At 38.8% G+C, this 21,890-nt stretch overlaps 1 long non-coding RNA gene across 1 annotated transcript; it reads left to right on the top strand.

Annotated features, from left to right (window-relative positions):
* Window positions 1-7,187: 7,187 nt before the first annotated feature.
* LOC117080839 lies at window positions 7,188-20,483 on the top strand. Its single transcript, XR_004435979.1, has 2 exons — window positions 7,188-7,572; window positions 20,084-20,483. It is a non-coding gene; the product is annotated as an uncharacterized LOC117080839 (long non-coding RNA).
* The last annotated feature ends 1,407 nt before the right edge of the window (window positions 20,484-21,890 follow it).

The following is a 21,890-nucleotide window of genomic DNA, read 5'->3' as shown; positions in this document are numbered from 1 at the left end:
CTTGATCTAGGGCTGTTAAATACCCAAAGTAGATAGAAACTACGTTGAGTTATGCTTGGCACTTTCTGGCGATAAAGTTAATTTTGTGTTCACTGGAACACATGTCCAGCTGGACTTCTAGGCTGTGCCAGGCTCCTCAGGGACAGGGTGAGAGGCAACGATGCAGGGATGATGCAAAGCCTTACTCAGAAAATAATGAAGGTTTTCAAGGGCTAGGTTACCATGGCCATGAGGGCTTCTCACTACTGAAACTGCCCAGTGCCCAGGCAGTTCCATGGACTATGCTGGCTCCTTTTCCAAGGAAATCTCATGCACTTGAAACTGCCAAGCTCTGTGCTGCCCAGAGCATTCTGTAAGCTGGTGAAACAGGCAGCCTCCATATTTGTAAGCAGTTTTCAGAATGTCCTGTCATTTGTCTGTCTACATATCTCTCCTTCTCACCAGACTGAGTGACCTGGCAGAGAATAAGGGTGGTGACTGCAAAACTGGCTGAAAATACCTCTTCTGTCATTGAGAGGTGGACTCTAAATCTCCACCTTTGAACCTGGGTTGACCACATGATTTTCTTCGGCTAACAGGGAGGGAGGAAGGGGGCAAGCAGTGAGTTGAGATTGAGATTGCGCCACTGTACTCCAGCCTGGGCAACAGAGCAAGACTCTGTAAAAAAAGAAAAGAGAAGAGAAGAGAAGAAAAGAAAAGAGAGGAGAAGAGAGGGAGTGAGGGAGAAAGGAAGGAAGGGAGGGAGGGAGGGAAGGAAGGAAGGAAGAAGGAAGGAAGGAAGGAAGGAAGGAAAGAAAAGTGATGGTACATGGATCTTGCCTTCTTGCTGTGCTTAGAACCCTGAGATCTAAGGGAACAAGCCCAGAGTAGCAGCTAGAAGATGAGAAGCTGATAGAGAAGAACCAGGGCACTCCTGCCAATACCCAATCAGTGTTCACACATGTAATTGAGGCCATCCTAGACCATCCAGTTCCCAGTGACCCCAGACCGCAGATGCATGACAGGACACAGTAGAGATCAGCTGCTATGCCCAGAGCAGAAAAACCTCCCAGCTGGGACACAAGATTATGAGCTAGATAAAATGATACTATTTTAGGTCTCTAAGTTTTGGAATGATTTGCTACCCAACAATTGCTAACTGACTAATAAAGTAAATTATTGAAAGGAGATGCTTTGAAATCAACCATGCCTAAGTTCAAATCCCAGCTTTTTCTCTTACTAGATGTGTGCCTCTAGACAACTAAATTAACTTCCCTAACTCCCAGTTTCTTTATCTGTAAAATTAGGAAAAATAAACGTAGCTATTGCCTGTTTTTTAAGGAAAAATAAGATTTGTATGAACCACTGGTTTGCTATATGGTAGTTATTTTTCTACTGCTATTACTATTATTGTTATTGCTGTTGGAACCTTGTGGAATTGAACTGAGCTATGGGCTAGAACAGGGCGATTAGGCTTGCCAGGTTCCAGAGATAAAGAAATGAATCTAACAAGGTATTGGCTTGAGCCAAGAGTCAACAAATATCTACGATATAAATTACATTATATAGCAAATAACCACTGTCTAAAGACTTCTATGATTGCAAAGGGTTTGTTATCCCTGGAAAATATCACTAAGATCCCTCCAGTTCTCAGGTTTTAGAGAGCGGGGAGAGGGCAGGAAGTGGCAGCAAACAAATGGAAATGGGAGCATCTCATTGCCACAGAATAGGATCAAGGATTCCTAGAACTGGGTGGGGAGGTGGAGGTGACTTTGAATACAGAGATTCACCCCACTGGCCTTCAGACTCCTTCTGAAATAGAAACAAGAACCAAATATCCGAGAGCAGTCTGACATAATGAGAACAACACAAATTTTGGAGTCAGGAAGACCAGTTTAAATCCCCTTGAGCTGACTCATGTATCAGTTGAGACTATAGAACCCAACAGGATTTATATGTAGGTTCATAGGATGGTTGTGAGAATTTGACATAACACAAATGTAAAATGTTTCACCTAGTACCTGCTACATGGTAGGTGATCAACTGTCATAGTGTTTTCCCCATGTCTTCCATGTTCATAAAGCCACTTTTGCTGCTCACCTCCTGACAGAGCCAGCCTCCTACAACCTGGGGATGCAGCGAAGTCTGAAGGCCAGCCTCCTGACTACGAATACTATTTTTGGCTTTGTGACCTTGCACCAATCCCTTGGCCTCTCTGTTTATCAGTTTCTCACTGGTGAAATGAGGATAATGTTTTGTGTCCCCAATGCAGTTCTCAAGGATAATGGGATGATTCATTCAATTTTAAAACCTAACTCAGAGCTTGATGACGCCGAGTAGAAAATAAATAAAACACAAAAGGAAAGTCAAATGACTAATACTTAAAGTCCCAAGTCACTAATGCATAGTCGGTGACATTTTCATCACTTTTAATTCTTTTTTCTCTTTCCCTTTTCTTTGTCCTAGACCCTCTCATGGAGAGATGCATTTCTTATGCTGGTTTTGCTGCCTCTCTCTTCTCCCCTTCTTCCCACGCCAAGCCTGCAGTTTCTCAACAGGGACAAAAAGCCAGCACTGGAATCAGGCCTAGGGAAATAGCACAATAATAGTTAACCAAGAACTTACTCTATGCTAGGCACTCTGCTATATATTTATACATGTTATCTCATCTAATTCTAACAATTTAATGAAGGAGATATGATTTTAATCTCGGAAAGGTTCAACAATTTTTCAGGGTGACACAGTTAATAGTAATAGCAGAGTTGGGATTTAGATCCAAGCCAGCTGACTTCAAAGCTCACTAGTTTATCTTTTAGAATACAATATGTATTCAATATCAGTATGATGTAGTGATTGAGACCATAGTTTCCTTTTTTTTTTAAGTATGATTCCTCTGTTTTTAACAATGGGGACTTAAGATTGAGACCACAGATTTTAAAGTTAGATGCCTGGTTACAGAATGACTGAGTAATTGCTTAGTAATATCTAAAATATAAGATACATATTGGATTATACTGTGCATTATATACATGCGTGTATGTGTGTGTGTCTGGTGTATGTAGTAGCTTAAGCATTTACCATAGGACAGGTCTGCACTTACTATTCACAACAACCCCATGAGGAAGGTGATAGTATTATCCCCATTTTATTCACAGGGAAAGTGAGATACAGAGAGCATAAGAAACTTGTCCAAGTTTGCACAGCTAGTAGACAGCAGAGCCAAGATTCAAACTTAGGCAATCTTGTTCTGAGGTCTCTACCCTTGACCACTACACCTTGTAGCCTCCAGGAGGCACAAAGCTCCCACTTCCAGCCTAGCTCCTCACCATGCCCATGCCCTTGTGAACTGTTGTTCTTTCCACTTCCCCAGCCTTGATGCCCACCGAAGTCGAGAAGGCACAAATCAAGCTCTCCCCAGAACTCTCACCACACTCCACTCTGGCCCAGTGGCAGCCTCGTGTGGGCCTAAGAGTTCCTTCAGCTCAGCAAGCATCCTGCTAGACTAGAGGAGAGATGTGAGAGCAACAAAGCTCTTCCTGTGCCAACAGCCCAAGTCTCTATAAGTAATGCTCTTAGGGCTCCTTCTTTTGACTTGAGATGCATGGGTCGGGAGAGGAAGTGCTTTCTACTCTGCAAATTTCCTTCTATAGAAGACACTGCAGCAGCTCCTGCACCTAAGTCTCCTTGGGATCCTTTTTATCACCTCATTCCCCAGATTCTGCAATGCTTTGCTGTTGATCTCACTAGTGACCTACAGATGATTGAGCACTAATAGCTGAGAGCAGGCCCCATGTGGTGGTACCTTTGCCTTCAGGCAGAACAAAACCCGGAGGTGTCATTTACACACCAGAGCCCCAGGGACTTCACCTTGCTTGAGTCTTCCTCTTCCTTGTCCATTATCCCACTCCCTTGCCGGTTTCTCTTGGGAGCACTTTCTTAATAAATTACTTAGAAATTATTTGGGCTGGGAGGGTCTGCTTCTCGGAGAATCTAACTGGTACGGTTTGGCTGTGTTCCCATCCAAATCTTATCTTGAATTGTCACTCCCATAATTCCCACATGTTGTGGGAGGGACCTGGTGGAAGATAATTGAATCATGGAGGGAGAGGTTTCCCCCATGCTGTTCTCATGGTAGTGAATAAGTCTCATGAGAGCTGATGGTTTCATAAGGGGTTTCTCCTTTCGCTTGGCTCTCATTATCTCTTGCCTGCTGCCATATAAGACATGCCTTTCACCTCCCACCATGATTGTGAGGCCTCCCCAGCCATGTGAAACTGTGAGTCCCTTAAATCTCTTTTCTTTATATATTACCCAGTCTCAGCTATGTTTTTATTAGCAGCATGAGAACAGACTAATACTCTAACCTAAGAGATAAGTTTTGTTTTGCTTTGTCTTAAGAATGTCTAGGCTTTTCTTTTTTTTTTGTTTTTTTTTTTTTTTTTAATTATACTTTAAGTTCTAGGGTACATGTGCATGACATTTATATCATGTATAACTCCCCAATGCAATCCCTCCCTCCTCCCCCCTCCCCATGATAGGCCCCAGTGTGTGATGTTCCCCTTCCCGAGTCCAAGTGATCTCATTGTTCAGTTCCCACCTATGAGTGAGAACATGCGGTGTTTGGTTTTCTCTTCTTGTGATAGTTTGCTAAGAATGATGGTTTCCAGTTGCATCCATGTCCCTACAAAGGATGCAAACTCATCCTTTTTTATGGCTGCATAGTATTCCATGGTGTATATGTGCCACATTTTCTTAATCCAGTCTGTCACAGATGGACATTTGGGTTGATTCCAAGTCTTTGCTATTGTGAATAGTGCCGCAGTAAACATACGTGTGCATGTGTCTTTGTAGTAGAGTAATTTATAATCCTTTGGGTATATACCCAGTAGTGGGATGGCTGGGTCATATGGTACATCTAGTTCTAGATCCTTGAGGAATCGCCATACTGTTTTCCATAATGGCTTTTCTTAAATGAACTTGTTAAGAGGAATGGACTATAAATTATTCTACTACAAAGACACATGCAGACGTATGTTTATTGCAGCACTATTCACAATAGCAAAGACTTGGAATCAACCCAAATGTCCATCTGTGACAGACTGGATTAAGAAAATGTGGCACATATACACCATGGAATACTATGCAGCCATAAAAAAGGATGAGTTTGCATCCTTTGTAGGGACATGGATGCAACTGGAAACCATCATTCTTAGCAAACTATCACAAGAACAGAAAACCAAACACTGCATGTTGTCACTCATAGGTGGGAACTGAACAATGAGATCACTTGGACTCGGGAAGGGGAACATCACACACTGGGGACTATCATGGGGAGGGGGAGGGGGGAGGGATTGCATTGGGGAGTTATACATGATATAATGATGAATTGATGGGTGCTGACGAGTTGATGGGTGCAGCACACCAACATGGCATAAGTATACATATGTAACAAACCTGCACGTTATGCACATGTACCCTAGAACTTAAAGTACAATAAAAAAAAAAGAACATAATAATAACACTATCTCACAGGATTGTTCAGAAGATGAAATTATTTCATATTTGTAAAACATTCAGAAAAATACCTGGCTATATAAGGTTTATTAAATAACATTATATACTGTTCTTTAAAAAAAAAAAAAAAAAAAAAGAGGAATGGGCATTGGTGGTCATCTTGTAGCATGTCTTGCACAAATGGTATTGATAACTTTCTTTATAGAGGATGTAAGCATTACCAACCAGTGTCCTCAGCTTGTGAGCCTCCACTGCAGCTCCAGAAGGAGAAGAACATTTTCCATTTAATATTCTGTTATGTGATTTTTTCCCCTCAGTATTGTCCAGACTCTGTGATAAAAATGAACCTCTTTTTTTCCTCCCTTTTATGTCTGTTTTGGAGTGGAGCTTTCTCCTCAGCTCTGACATATTCACTGGGGATCCTATGCCTCAGCTGCCACAGAGATGTGTTTGCCTCCATTTGGAGAACCGATAGACAGAGACAATGCTTATAAAACAAAAATCAAAACCAAGATACCTGGTTGCCACCCGGGAGCCTGACAGTGTCACAGGAAGGCTTTTTCCACCACTGTCTGTAGCCAGCTTCAATCATGCTGACAGAGTATACTTCAGGTCACCCCACTTCTTTCCTAGGTTCATCTCCCAGAGGCCAAAAAAGGCCATCTCTCTGAGGTAAGTCATTTCCCAGGAGACCATAGTATTGCTCCCCAGCCTTCAAGGCATGGCACACACATAGTAAAGGAATGAGACTGCTAAGGGCTTGGAGATAACTTCCCAGAGCTCCTTCTGCCCAGCCCAGTCCAAGGTGTATGTGAGGGGAGGGGTGGATCAATATTTCAGCAAGCCTTAACCCAATCTCAGTGCCCTGTCTAGGAAGCTCAAGTCTAGGAAATGAGGATAGGAGAGAAAAGCACTTTGGGGTTCAAATATGCTCTGAGCATGACAAACATTGTGTCACCCCTCTTACTTTATGTCAGTGTCATCAGTGCCCATACAAGTAGCACAGAGTGTTGCTTAAAGAAAAATCAGTGTACAGCATCATGCAGTGGATACGAACAAGTTGGAAGTCACATAGATCTGAGTTTGAAACCCCATACTGCGGTTGTACCTTAGGCAAGTTTGTATCTTAGACCAGTTGTGTAAACTGTTAATTCCGCATCTGGAAAATGGAACTTTTGCCTTCGATGATTGCTTTGAAGGTCAATGACACAATGTATGCAAAAGAATTTCCAAAAAGAAGACAGTAGAATCGTGGTTGCCAGAGGCTGGGTGGGGAATGGGGAGATGGGGGTCAAAGGACACAAAATTTCAGTTTTACACGATGACTAAATTCTGGAGATCTAATGTACAGCATGGTGACTATGAATAATACCAATGTAATGTATATTTCAAATCTGCTGAGGAAGTAATTATTGTATATTCTTACCACACACACACACAAAAACCCTACGATGGTAACTATGTGAAGTGATGGATATGCAAATTAGGTTGATTGTGGTAATCATGTCACAATGCATACATACATCAAAACATTAGACTATGCATCTTACATTTACACAATTTTAATTTTTATACCTCAGTAAAGCTGGTGGTTAAAAAAAAAATCCACAATGTGTTTTCCTACAGTCAATTTAGACAAGCTAGAACTACATTTCCCAGAATCCCCTGCCCTGAGGGGTCCTGGGTTAGGGTTGGTCACAAAGAATTTTGCATGAGATCAGGAAGGCGGAAGTGAAGTAGTAGCCACTGGGCTCCGAAGGTAGGCATAGGGTGTCAGGCACCCGCTGCAGCTCACCCATGTGGTAGCTGGTCTGTTGGCACCCATGTTAGTTGTTGCTTGGGCTTTGTCATCAACTTCTTTGCCTCCCAGGGCAGAGCACGTTACAGCCTTTCTGTAAGTTACTCACATCTCCAAGATGTTGGAGGTGGAAAAACTGACAAGATTACAGTTTGTCCTCCCTCTCCTACAATTTACAGCCAGTTCTTTCTAACCGTCCACTCTGCTGACTTACGGTGACCAGGCCATGACCAGCAACAGAGGCAACAACCTGTCATGGGCTGCCTTCTCAGCTCCCACAAGTAAGTACGGCCTAATTCCACTGAGAAACCCTGGATGGCGTATGACTCATAGAGGATCTGATAAGCCATGCCTGGAGTATAGTAAATGCTCACAAAAGGAAACATTGGCGTAATTTAAGTGTAGACAGTGAAGAATACTGTCTTTTGCCAGTCGAAGCTCCACCTAAAACAAATTGCTTACTTCTTCCGAAATTCGGTTTCTTCATCTGGCAAGTGGTGATACAGGCTAATTATCCCTTATCCAAACTGCTTGGGACCAGAAGTGTTTGGGATTTCTGATTTTTTTTTCTAATTTAGGAATATTTGCATTAAACTTATCAGTTAAGCATCCCTAATTAGAAAATTTGAAATCAGAAATGCTCCAATGAGCATTTGCCGTGAGCATTATGTTGGCGCTCATAAAATTTCAGATTTTGGAGCACTTTGGATTTCAGATTTCCTGATTAAGGATGCTATGATCTATTTCTTAGGATTGTGGAAATGGTTAAATGAGATCAAGCATGCAAACACAGTACTTGACATTACAAGCATTAGGGAGAAAACCTTTATTTCTCATTCTAATTCTTGGGTTTAGCATTTGGAAATCCATCATCAATAGATACAAGCTTTATTCTTCAAACTGTCTTTGTCAGTAATGAAATATTTTCATCCTGTATCTGTTTTATGCTATTTTCAATTGGATTAGAACTTAGCCATGAAAGAGGGATGCTGCTTAATAGACCCCTTCAAAGACCACCACTGCTTAACTGTTAGTACTCAATAAATGAGAATAATAACCTTTGCTTTTGCAAGTGTTTCATAGAAGTCCTTTCATCAGCATTATCTCATGTCCCCTTGCAATAAGGCTATGACCCAGACAGCATTAAATAGTGGGGTGCTACAGACATCACACCACAACTCAAAGGACCTAGTTTTCCAACCTGGCTCTGTCAACAAGCATTGATCTGTGAGCCACTGTTTCCTCATTTACAAAGGGAAAGAATTGAATCCATCATAAAGGCCTTCAAGCCGCAGCAGACCACAAGCCTCTTATTATTTTCATTTTGCATGTGGGAATTGTGGGGGCAGGGAGCAGGGGGCAGGGGGCGGGGAGATGTTCCAAGAGACTGAATGGCTTGATTCAGTAATTTCTTAAGTGTGGTTCCTGAGCCAGCAGCAGCAGCATCACCTGGAACTTAGAAATGCAAATTATCAAGTTCCACTTTAGACCCATAGAATCAGAAATTCTAGAGATAAGACCTAGAGATCAGTGTCTCAACAAGTTTTCCAAGTCATTCCCATGCTTGCTTAATTTTGAGAACCACTGGTTTAATCAACATTGCAACAGAAAGAAAGCAACTGAGCCAGGACTTAAATTCAGACCTATGACTCCTTTCTCATTGCCTCATGGTCTGGAAAGAAAGACCTGGTAAGAACAAATGCATTTGAAGACAAAGCAAGTACAAAAGAGCAGAACTAAATTCTAAATAATATGCTAAAAATCTCAGAGTTCTTCAACTGAAAGCCTTTGATCCTTGACCCTAGACTGGGCTGAAACTGACTTTTATGCCCTCTCTGACACTGTCATTGGAACTTTTAACTGGAATCTTCCATTTGGCTAGAACAATTGTCAGATGACAACAAAGGAGTTTGCAAGTTATAGTGCAACAGGGAAAAGGGAGAGCATTGACTGTAAAAAATTGACATCTGGTTTTTTCAGTTTTATTTCTTTGAGCATGTACACATATGTGTTCAAAAATGCATACCCAAGATAAATTTATGTATGCTCTAGGTGTCTTTTGCTTCCATCTTTTTCTTTTTATCCTCTTTTCCCTTGATTCCTACCTCTTTTCTTCTTTCTTAGTCCCACTCAGACAATGCATGTTAATAACTAGTATTTGTCCTATATTTTTCTCCGTGCTCATGTACTCAAATACGGTTACGCACATTCTCTTTCACACACATATTGTTTTACTCATACTTCATGGAAATTTTTCCACATCAAGAGACATAGTGCAGCTTTCATAAATGCTTCTAAAAAGCTATATAATACTTCATGATGTGAACTTACAATAATTTATATGTCCAGTCCCCAAAGAGTAGGCATTCACTTAGTTTCTAATTTTTTACCACCCAAAAATGTTGTAATAAGTAACCTTGTGTATATGTGCTTCTATGGTAGTGATTTTAGTGTACTGGACAGATTTCTGAGGGTAGAATATTAGGCTCAAAGCCTCTATGTATTTTTAAGTTAATAGATGTTACATGGCTCTTTAAAAGGGCCATGACAATTTACATTTTCAGCACAATATGTAGGAGTACCCATTTCTTGCACCCCTAGATCAGTCTTTTTCATTTTTTTCTTGTCTGAATATTGGGAAGTGATATCTCATTGCTATTTTAATTTGCATTTTCCTAACTACTATTAGAAATTGACTTTCTTTTCATGTGTCTGTTGGACATTTGGACTTGTAATCCATGTCTGTGCATGCATTCATGCTCTTTTTCCTTTGGGTCTTTTGTCCCATTACTGTCCATTTTTGAGAAGACTAAATAGATTAGAATATTAATTATCTGTCATTCATCAGCATAACAGTTATTTTTTGAAAGCTGTCATTTGTCTGTTGACTTTGTGCTATTTACTATAGCTATTTGCATGTAGTCAAAAAGCTTAACATGTCACTGATTCTATACATATAACCACCTAAATTTTTTATGAAATTTCTGTTATTTTGTTTTTTTTCTTGGATTTAAAAACACTTTACAGGGTTTTAACTTTTGTGAATGGATCTTTATCTTTCTTTACCTTTTGAAGTGGTTATTGATAAAACCACAAATAGCTACTTATATTTGTATATTCATCCAACTACTTACTAAATTCCCTTACCAATTCTAATGGTTTTGCAATAAGTCTATTAAATTATCTGGGTACATATTATATAGTCAGAAAATGAGAAAATATCTTTTTATTTTCCAATATTTTATGTTACTTAGTGTTCTTTTCTTCTTGCATTTACTAATTGCATTGAAATTATTCAACGTTCCAAGAAAATACTGAACAATAACAATGATGGACAGCACTCTCTATTCCTGATTTTAATGGAAAATGTCTAATGACTGCTTATCTAATTCTTTTTAAATCTATTAATAGAAGGATATACTTCTATAATTTTCTTGCTAAATTTCTTGTATTGAATAGCATTTGCATTTCTAGAAAATCACTTTTCTTGATAATAGAATGCATTGTTATAGATGTGTCACCATTCCATTTTCTAATGTTTTAGAATTTTTAAATTTATAATTGAAAGTAAAATTGTACACAGTTCTCTTTCCTGTACTATTTTTTATCAGGTTTTGGTATTAAATTTTTTTTGTATTCATAAAATGAATTGGAGAATTTTGTTTTTTTCAATGGTCTGTAATTGTTTAAATAATATAAAAAGTACCTGTCTTTAAAAATTTGTAATGAAACTCATCAATGAAATCTACTATTCTGGTGGCCTTTTCAACAGTAGATTTTTAAAATTATCTTCCCATTTTTGTCTCTGATAATTGGTCTATCAAGTTTTTCACCTCTTCGAGAATAAGTCATATTTTGTTAGAAAATTATCTACCTCCTCTAGGTCAGAGGCTAACAAATGTTTTCTATAACAGGACAGATATCTTAAGCTTTGAGGAGCACATAGTCTATAACAACTGTTTAATTCTACCATTGTGATACAAAGGCAGCCATAGACAATGTATAAATGGATGGATGTGGCTGTGTATCAATGAAACTTTCTTTATAGATGCTGATCTCTGAATTTTATATGATTTTCACATTTCTAGGTAGGGTAGAATATTAGGCTCAAAGCCTCTATGTATTTTTAAGTTAATAGATGTTACATGACTCTTCAAAAGGCCATAACAATTTATAAAATATTATATTTTAATTACTTTTCAGCTCTTTAAAATTGTGAAAACCATTCTTAACTTGTGAGTCGTACTGAAACAAGCAATGGACCAGACTTGCCCATGGGTCCTTCTTACAAACCCCTGCACTCAATTTTCAGAATGTTCCTATATAGTAGATGTAGAATGTATGCTCATAATTCTTAATCTTATAATTTAAAATACAATGCTATTATTTTAATTTCTTCAATATTTGTAACCATGTTACTTTTACTAATCTCTAATCTTTTATTTTTGTTTCTTATTCCATTTTCCCTAATCAGGCTTCTTAGGGATTTAACTGGTTATTTTTATAGAACCAATCTTTTAATTTAATCTTTAGCCTTTTTGATTTATATTTAAGTTATCTCAACTTTTGTCTTTAATTATTTCCTTCTTCCAAGCCATTTGGTTCATGTTATTGGCCTCTTTATCAATGTAAAGATGAGCACCATATTCTTTCTTAACTAATAAAAGTAGTTAGAGCTAAGATTGTTCCTCTAAATACAGTTTTCACTTATCTTTAGTATGGGTCAAATTATGTCCCCCAACATATTTAAGTCCTAATCTCTGGTACCTGTGAATGTAACCTCATTTGGAAATAGTGTCTTTGCAGATGTAATCAAGATCAGATCATACTGAGTTAGGATGAGCCCTAATCCACCCTAACTGGTGGTGATGACTGGTGTCCTTGTAAGAGAAAAGGTGAAGAGACACAAACACAGATAAAGAGGGAAGATGGCCACATGAAGAAGGGGGTGGAAATTGAAGTTATGCTGTCACAAGCCAAGGAATGCCTGCGGCTACCATAAGCTAGAAGAGATAAAGAGGGATCCTTCTCTAGAGTATTAGGAGGGAGGCTGGCCCTCCCTAGACCTTAATATTGGACTTCTAGCCTCTAAAACTGCGAGAGAAGAAATCTCTATTGTTTTAAGTCATCCAGTTTGTGGTACTTTGTTATGTTAGCCCTGGGAAATGAATACAGAGACCCCTTATAATCACATATTAAGTCATCTCTCTCTTTTATATTGCCTTCTAAAAGAGCCACAATTTCTCATTTATTTGACCCAATAGTTATCTAAGAATATGCTGCTTAATACTGTAAGTAATTAAGATTTGGGAGAGTCATCTTTTTATTCTTTTTTAAATACTATTATTTTAGGTTCAGGGGTACATGTGCAAGTTTGTTATACAGGTAACTTGCATGTCATGGGGGTTTGCTCTACAGATTATTTTGTCACCCAGGTAATAAGCATAGTACCCGATAGATAGTTTTTTGATCCTCACCCTCCTCCCTTCCTCTACCCTCAAGTAGTTCCTGATGTCTGTTTTTCCCTTCTTTGTGTCCAAATGTACCCAATGTTTCGCTCTCACTTATAAATGAGAACACGCAGAGTTTGGTTTTCTCTTCCTGCGTTAGCTTGCTTAAGATAATGGTCTCCAGCTGCATCCATGTTGCAGCAAAGGAAATGATCTCATTCTTTGTTATGGCTGCATAGTATTCCATGGTGTATATATACCACATTTTATTTATCCAGTCTACCATTGATGGCCATTTAGGTTGATTCCATGTCTTTGCTATTGTGAATAGTGCTTCACTGAACACACACATGAATGTGTCTTTATGGTAGAATAATTTCTATTCCTTTGGGTCTATACCCAGTAATGGGATTGCTGGGTTGAATGGTACCTCTGTTTTTTCTTTGAGAAATCTCCAAACTACTTTCCACAATGGCTGAACTAATTTATATTCCTGTCAGCCATTCCTTTTTCTCTGCAGCCTTGCAAGCATTTGTTATGTTTTGACTTTTTAAATAATAGCCATTCTGACAGGTGGAAGATGCCATCTATTGTGGTATTGATTTGCATTTATTCTTTTTCAATATATTAAATGATTATTAAAGAAGGTGGACTATAAAATCTCAGCATGTTTGATTTGTAAATTTTTTTGTCTCCAAATTTACGATTGATTTTTGTAAATATACCACAATACCACAAAGACATACACATATAATTACTTGTATACATAAATCTACTGTGTTAATAAATGTTTATGTTCTTTTTTTTTTTTTTTTTTTTTTGAGGCGGAGTCTCGCTTTGTCGCCCGGACTGGAGCTAGTTTTTTTTGTATTTTTAGTAGAGACGGGGTTTCACCGTGTTAGCCAGGATGGTCTCGATCTCCTGACCTCGTGATCCGCCCGTCTCGGCCTCCCAAAGTGCTGGGATTACAGGCTTGAGCCACCGCGCCCGGCCTAATGTTTATGTTCTTAAGTAACTTTTTTTTTTTTTTTTTTTTTGAGACAGAGTCTCGCTCTGTCACCCAGGCTGGAGTGCAGTGGCGCGATCTCAGCTCACTGTAAGCTCTGCCTCCCAGGTTCACACCATTCTCCTGCCTCAGCCTCCCAAGTAGCTGGGACTACAAGCACCCACTACCACGCCCGGCTAATTTTTTTTGTATTTTTAGTACAGACAGGGTTTCACCGTGTTAGCCAGGATGGTCTTGATCTCCTGACCTCGTGATCCACCCACCTTGGCCTCCCAAAGTGCTGGGATTACAGGCATGAGCCACCAGGCCCGGCCTTAAGTAACTTTTATCTAACATACCTATATAATTCTGAAAGAGAAGTACTGAAGTCTTCCACTGTCATTGTATGTTTAGCAAATTTTCCTGATATTTCTTAGCATTTCTTCTTTACATGTTCAGTGCCTTTGGTTTGATATATATAAAAATTTATAACTTATATTTTCTTTATAAATCACATATTTTTTCATGACATACAGCATCTATTCTCATGTTGGGTTTCATGACTGTGTCCTCTAAACTTTTTATATTTTTCCTCTGTTTTTCATTTCTTTACATCTGTATTCAGTCCTTTGAGAGAAATATCTTCAAATTGCTCTTTCATGCCAGTAATTTCTGTCTTCACAGTGGTCATCTTTGCCCTTATTTATCTACAGATGTTGAAAGTGGTTTTTTTAGCTCCAGAAAGTTCTCTCAAGCTGCACTTGGGTCTCTTTAAGTGCACTTCTTATTTTTCTGTCCACATTGTCATCTGTCACCTTCAAAAGCTCCGTCTGTGGCTGTGTTCTGTGTGCTCTGCTGGACCTTGCTATCTCTGCTTTGGTCTTGACTCTTACTTTTCTTGATCACTGAGATCAGGTATTGTTGTTGGAATATCCTACCAGGTAGCAGTCTGCAAGTGAAGAAAGACAAATTAGTCCTCTTCAGGAAGCATCTTTGTTCCTCAGGGGATGACTAAACTCTTATTTTTGGCTACTCCCTGGCGTCCCAGGTATCGTGGAGACCTTTTACTCACACACAGAAGACCATCAAACTTCTTTTCAGAGTCCATAAATCTCTTTGGATCAACCTCTTCCCAGCATCCCCATTTTATAATCCGTTTCTCAAGGCTCTCTGTCTCTGGTATCCAGACATTCATCCACCCACAGCTCAGAAAGCACTGCACCAGTTCTCCCCTGTAAGACTCCCACAGAACCCACGACTTCATTTCTGCTTAGCAACCTTTAGGCCCCAACTAATCATCTCAGAAAAGGAAGATATATTGGAATGTGTTGATACAGAATGGAAAACAGAGTTAGGTTCATGTCACCATCTTTCCAGAACCCCCCTCTAACATCAACTCTAGATGTTAGAGCTGATCTAACATCGTCATCTACCCTCATCAGATGTAACATCATCAGATCTAACATCATCATCTACCCTCATCAGATCTAGCACGATCAGATCTAACATCGTCCTCTACCCTCATATCCAAATCACCCTGTTTTCTCCACCACAAGTCAGCACGTCCCACTGAAAAGATCATCAGCTCAGAGTCAGGGATCCACATTCAAATCTTACCGTTATGAGTATAAACTTATGCATGCTATGTAATCAGCATTTCTGACCCTCAATTCCTCATTGATGAAATGATACTAATTGTGGAGAGCAAATGAAATATGTAAAATCTTTTCCCAGTGTGTAGCACATGACAGATTTTACAGAAATATTAGTATTTTTCCATTTAATTTGATTTTCAGGCTGTAATGGTTGGCCAGTGTGTCCCCCTCTTGGTTTGACATTACAGCAACAACTGTTCTCAGTCACAATTCTTTTTTTTTTTTTTTTTTGAGACTGAGTCTTGCTGTGTCACCCAGGCTGGAGTGCAGTGGCCGGATCTCTGCTCATGGCAAGCTCCGCCTCCCGGGTTCACACCATTCTCCTGCCTCAGCCTCCCAAGTAGCTGGGACTACAGGCGCCCGCCAGCACCCCCGGCTAGTTTTTTGTACTTTTTTTAGTAGAGACGGGGTTTCACCGGGTTAGCCAGGATGGTCTCGATCTCCTGACCTCGTGATCCACCCGTCTCGGCCTCCCAAAGTGCTGGGATTAGAGGCTTGAGCCACCGCGCCCGGCCAGTCACAATTCTTTATACTTGTTCTTATGCAATTCATCATCTTGAAGTATCCAGGTTAATGGTCGATGTTTTGAGCATCTTGGTGTCCCAATGCCTTCCTGAGGGGAGCAACCATGCTTCACAGATTATGAAAACCGCGTGTTGCAAAGAGGGAATCACCACTGACCTCAGGCATACAGTTAGAGGCCAAACTGGATGGGAATGTTCAGAAATCCGTTCTGACAATAAAGCTAAAGGCGTTACGAACATAATTATCCTTTTAAAGGTTATCATGTAATTGAATCTCTAATTTTGCTTAAATGTAAATTAATTCGTTCCACCGAGATCTCCAAGAAAAAGCTATATCCCCAGAGCTCTGCGGGAAAAGCCAAAAGAATTCTTAATTGCAACAAATTACATAAAGAGATTTTTACCTTATGAAAGGGGAAAATGTATGGCAAGCCTTTGTAAAATAATTAAAGTGAAAGATATCAAAAACCTCTTAATACAGGCCCTAAAATATATGCAATGAAGAATAATGTTGGTGTCCATATTTTTGGCATACCCATCTCCGTATATACATACAGAAACAGTTCTCTCTCTTTTACCCACCCCCACCTTATACCTTTTACAATGGGCAATAGAAATATTTTAGTTTGTATCTGAAAAGTTTTGGCAGACAGATCTGTAGGTTGCCCCAGCAACCTGAGAATTCATTACTGCTTCCATTTTACAGAGATTAATTGAGTTGCTTAATATCTTTCAGTTAGTAAATAATGAATCCAAGACTGAAAGGAGGCTTTCTGATTCCCAGTCCCCTCTTCTGTAGGAATGGAGGGCATGGGCAAACAAAGCCCTTTAAAGAAATTTCAGTTGTTAAAAAAAAAAAAAAAAAAAGTGGGCAGAGAGGAAAATCTGAAAAATATGTTTCTCAAAGGTCCAAAAACAGACAAAACTGAATTTAAATCACACCTTCAAGAACCAATGACACTTCAAACAAAAAAGTATTAACTGAGCTCTTAGTATGTGAAAGATACTATGCTGGTGACAATTAAAAATGGGAAAATTGGATTAATAAGTAGCCCTTTCCCTTAAAGTGTTTGCAATCTTGAATAGGGAAGACAAGTTTTTTTTTTTTTTTTTTAAATTGACTTGCCCTGCTACCATTGACCTTGAGAAGAACTGTGAGTGGAGCTAAGTAGGAGAGGATTCCAAAGAAGCAGGCAATAGGGACCCAGGTGGACAAGGAGAGAAATAAACTAATTTAGAAAATCTACTATTTGTGTACTAAAACCCACTTCCCTCTTGACCTCCACCTTAAACACACATACATTTATTATATGTTTTGCTGCTAAAACTGAATGTAAGAAGCAATTATGTAGGGAAGTCATTTCCTGATGTCACTAATATCATCTTGAGAGAGCAGCTGGAGGATGTTCCAGACAATGCAGCTGAGCACCTGGCTTTCCCTTGCCCAGGTGTAGCTTTTGATGGTTGGAACATAACTTTAACCCCATCAAGACTTTTCCCTGTGTTTTCATTAAACTGGGTCACTTGTGATCCTTCAAATGCTCTGTGCAAATCGCCAAATGAACTTCTGCACCCAACAATGAAAACACTACAGAGAGAAATTATGTAGAAGGAGAAATTTTTAGATTTCCTTCATTTTCTTAGAACATAATTCACATTGTTGGGGGGTAGTTTTACAAAGGGATATTTTTAAAAGCAGGACAAACGGGTATTTTTAAAAGCAGGACAAACGGGTATTTTTAAAAGCAGGAAATAAACATGAAAGATGCTGGGAGGCATCGTTTTGAAGAAGATAACTAACATACATTCACAGAGAGGAAAGAAAATAAAAGAAAGCGGTATTGGTCCTAACAATAAATCCGGGGCCCCTTGTGAATACACACAGAGTGTTAATGTATAAAGTGCTGAGAACAGGTAATACATCCATGGAATGTATAAAGTGCTGAGAACAGGTAATACATCCATGGAATGTATAAAGTGCTGAGAACAGGTAATATATCCATGGAATACTACTCAGCAATAAAAATGACAGAACTGTGGTGATGGATATGTTAAGAGGATGGACATGCTAATTAGCTTGATTGTGATAATCATTTCACAAAGTCACCAAACGTCATATTATACACCTTAAATTCAAACAATTTAAATTTTTCAATTATACCTCAACAAAGCTGGAGGGAAGAAACAGTAGGAACAATTGATGCATACAACAAAGGGTGTTATATTAGATCTTCAGAGAATTATGCTGGTTGAAAAAACCCAACCTCCAAAGGTTGCATACTGCATGATTCCATTCACACAAACTGCTTGAAATTACAAATTTATAGAAATGGAGAACAGATAAGCAACAGTTTCCAGGGGCAAAGGAGCGTGTGGAGGCAGGAGAAAAGTGTATGCAGCTGCAAAAGGCCAACATAAGGGATCCCCAGGGTAACAGAAATATTCTGTATCTTGACTGTATCACTGTCGACATCTTGGTTGTGATATTGTACTGTAGTTTTGCAAGATGTTATCATTGGGGGAAACTGGGTAAAGGGTATACAAGGTCTCTCTGTATTGTTTCTCACAACTGCATGTGAATCTACAATGATCTTAAAATAAAAAGTTTAACCTAAAAAAATCAAAGGTAAAGTCTCAGAAAAATAGCTAGCTGGTAGCACCAAAAGTGGTTGACTCTTAGAGGTAGATGTCAAAGGTAAAGAAGAATTGAGAAAAGGATTGTTCATTTTCACTAAAAAGGCTTGTAGAATCACATAATGTTGAGTCATGTGATAAAAATTAATTTTAAAAAATGCTGAGAGATTCTATTGTGATGAAATAGGCTAACATGGAATAGACTTGTTCTTTTTAAAATACTTTATTGAGGTATAATTAAAATACTAGAAGCTGTACATATTTAATGTATACAACTTGATAAATTTGGAGACAAAGTATACACTTATTGAAACCATCAGCACAACCTATGCCATAAACATATCCATCACCACCAGAATTTCCTCGCACCTTATTGTTATTATTATTTGTGATAAGAACATTTAAGATTTACCCCCTTAGCATTTTAAGTATTTTTAAGTATATAGTACAGTTATTGTTAACTATTGATAACTATATAACTATGATAACTGTATATATACTATATATATGCACTGTATATATACACTGTATATATATAATTGTATATATACTGTATATATACACTGTATATATATAATTGTATATATACTGTATATATACACTGTATATATATAATTGTATATATAACTGTATATATACTGTATATAACTGTATATATACAGTTATAATATAGTTTAACTATAGGCTCCATGCTGTACAGTAGATCTCTAGAAGTATTCATCCTGCAAAACTGTAATTTTGTTTGCTTTGAACAATACATCCCAGTTCCCCCTTCCCCAAGCCAGCCCCTGGTCATTGCCAGTCTACTCTCTGCTTCTATGACTTGGACTATGTCTGATTCCCTGTATAAGTGATATCATGTAGTATTTATCCTTCTGTGTCTGATTTATTACACTTAGCATAATGCACTCCAGGTTCATCCATGTTGTCTGAAATGGCAGGAAAAAAATTAACATTTATTGAGCACTTGCTATTTGTCAACCACTGTGTGCAGCATTTTAAATGCACATCCCCATCCAATCCTCAGGACAATCAATAAAGTAAGTGTTCTTTCCCACCATTTTATCCCTGTACACCTGAAGCTAACTTTGCTTGAGAGATTTAAAATCACAGTAAGAAGCATGGCTCAGCCAGGCATTTATACTTGAGAGCCAATATGCTTAATGATGCTCTTCGGAGAGGGAAATACTAACTCCCAAAGCCTGTTGGTGCCCAGACCTACTCCTGAGTAAAACAAAGAACTTGGAGTGGGGGCCAAACTGGCCTTTCAACCAGACAGACCTGAGTTTGAGACCAAGTTCCACATATCATAGCTGTGTGACCTTAGACGTGTCACTTAACCCGTCTGAGCCTCTGCTTCCTCATCTATAATGTAGGAGTAATAGAACTACCCACGGCACAGTGTTGTTGGCAGAATTTAACAAGATAATGTACATTTAGTGCTTAGCACAGTGCCTGAGAAACAGTTCTCAATAAGGGATAACTGTTATTACTAGGATCATTATGATTATCATAAGTTTTGACATTGTTATTCCTCATAACAGGTTTCAAGTAACACTTTCTCCAATTCACATCCAGAAGCTGTTGAACTTTCCTTGAAGATGACTCTGAATTTCATGTTTCCTCTCAGATAAAAGAGCAGAAAGGTTTTTACAAATGACATTAGTCGGAAAACCACCTAGGATTCTGTGATTACTGAGCTTCTCTCTTTCGGTATCCAAGAGAATCAGAAGGAAAAAGTTTGTCTGGCTAAGTAGCTCCTGCTCCTGGTTTTTGCCTTGTTTTGTTTTTGTTGTTGTATTGATTTTTTATGAAATATATCATGCAGAAAAGGCAAAGACCATTATAACACTCAAGTTTCCATCTCCCAGGTCTAATCAATATGAACATCTTTCCATATTTGCTTTATATCCTTCTGTGAATAAATAAAACATTGCAAATACAGATGAAGGTGCCTCTCATTCCCATACATCTCACTCTTCTCCCTCTGTCCTTCTCACATCCTCTCTCCTTCTCTCCCAAGTACCGGCTTTCCAAGGCAGTTTTGAATGGATGTAGGTTTGCAAGCTAGATAGAGCTCAGGCAGCTCACTTCCTAGTCCTGTGGGCAGACACCACATATACGACCATCACCAGGAAGTTTTTGTTCTGAGCTTCTGCCCAATGTTAAGTATGAAAGATGATTCTAACACTATTCTCCCAATAAGGGCTTACCATAAAAGTGCAGGGACAGACATTGAGGTAAACATATGCCGTGATTCCTCTTTGGAGAGCCCCCTGGCCACGTGATTTGAATAGGGCTAACCCCACTCTCTGTCTCCAAACCCTGGCCAGTGAGTTTACTGAATCCCCCTAGCTACAACCACTGCTTCAGTGACGTGAACGGGAACAATTAAAACCAGCCCCAGAATTTTTACTGAAGTTAGAGGAGGGAGGTGCTGCCTAACCTCTGGAGTCGTTCAGTGAGAGGATATAAACCTAGTGCTGGAGGGAGCACCATAAATATAGCACCTGCCTGAGATCAAGGCAGCACACAGAGAAAGCATTGCTGAGTGATACCGTTGAGTCTCTGGATCCATTGATCCCAATGTTAGGTCTGTCACTGAAATTCCCACTTATAGGGCCAATATATTCCACCGTTGTGCTTAAATTTGTTTGAATTAAAGTTCTGTCCTGAATAATATTAAACAAAACAACTAATGAACAAGACCAACAAGACCTAACAGCAACACTTACTGTCAGCCTGCATTCTTCTCTAAGTGTTTTACCTGTGAAAACTCATTTAATCCTGACAAGAACCCTCTAAAATGTAGATTCTATTATGATCTGCAGTTTATAGCTGAGGAAACTGAGCACAGAGAGAAATAATTTGCTCAAAAACATTGAAGTAATAAATAATGAAGCTGAAATTCAAATCCAGGACATCTGACCTGGAGACTAAATTGTTAACTACTACTGTACAATCAGAAAGTGAATATTTATAAAGAATTTATGATAAAAGATAAAATGTGAGCTATTGTTATCAAGGAAAATACATTTCATAAAGAATATTGTGTCTTTAACTGGACTTCAAAGGATGGGAAGCACAAATGGTAAATATAGAAAGTGAAGAAGATTTCCTCCGTGGGGGAGATGACTTGAGCAAAGGCAAGAAATGAACACAAGATCACTGTATTTAAAGGGGACAAGTAAAAGCCCTCATATTGATTTTTTTTCATCCTAGGAAAATAGAGAAACTGTATATAAGATTTAATGTGTAGCGTGATACCCTAAATTTATAATTATTCTTTCAGGAACACTGGGAAGATAATGAGTTTAACCAACTCCCTGATGTATTAGTCCATTCTCATGA

Source organism: Trachypithecus francoisi, unplaced genomic scaffold (genome assembly GCF_009764315.1).
Source record: "Trachypithecus francoisi isolate TF-2019V2 unplaced genomic scaffold, Tfra_2.0 Lachesis_group8, whole genome shotgun sequence".
NCBI lineage: Eukaryota > Metazoa > Chordata > Mammalia > Primates > Cercopithecidae > Trachypithecus > Trachypithecus francoisi.
This window is presented reverse-complemented; position numbering and strand designations above follow the sequence as displayed.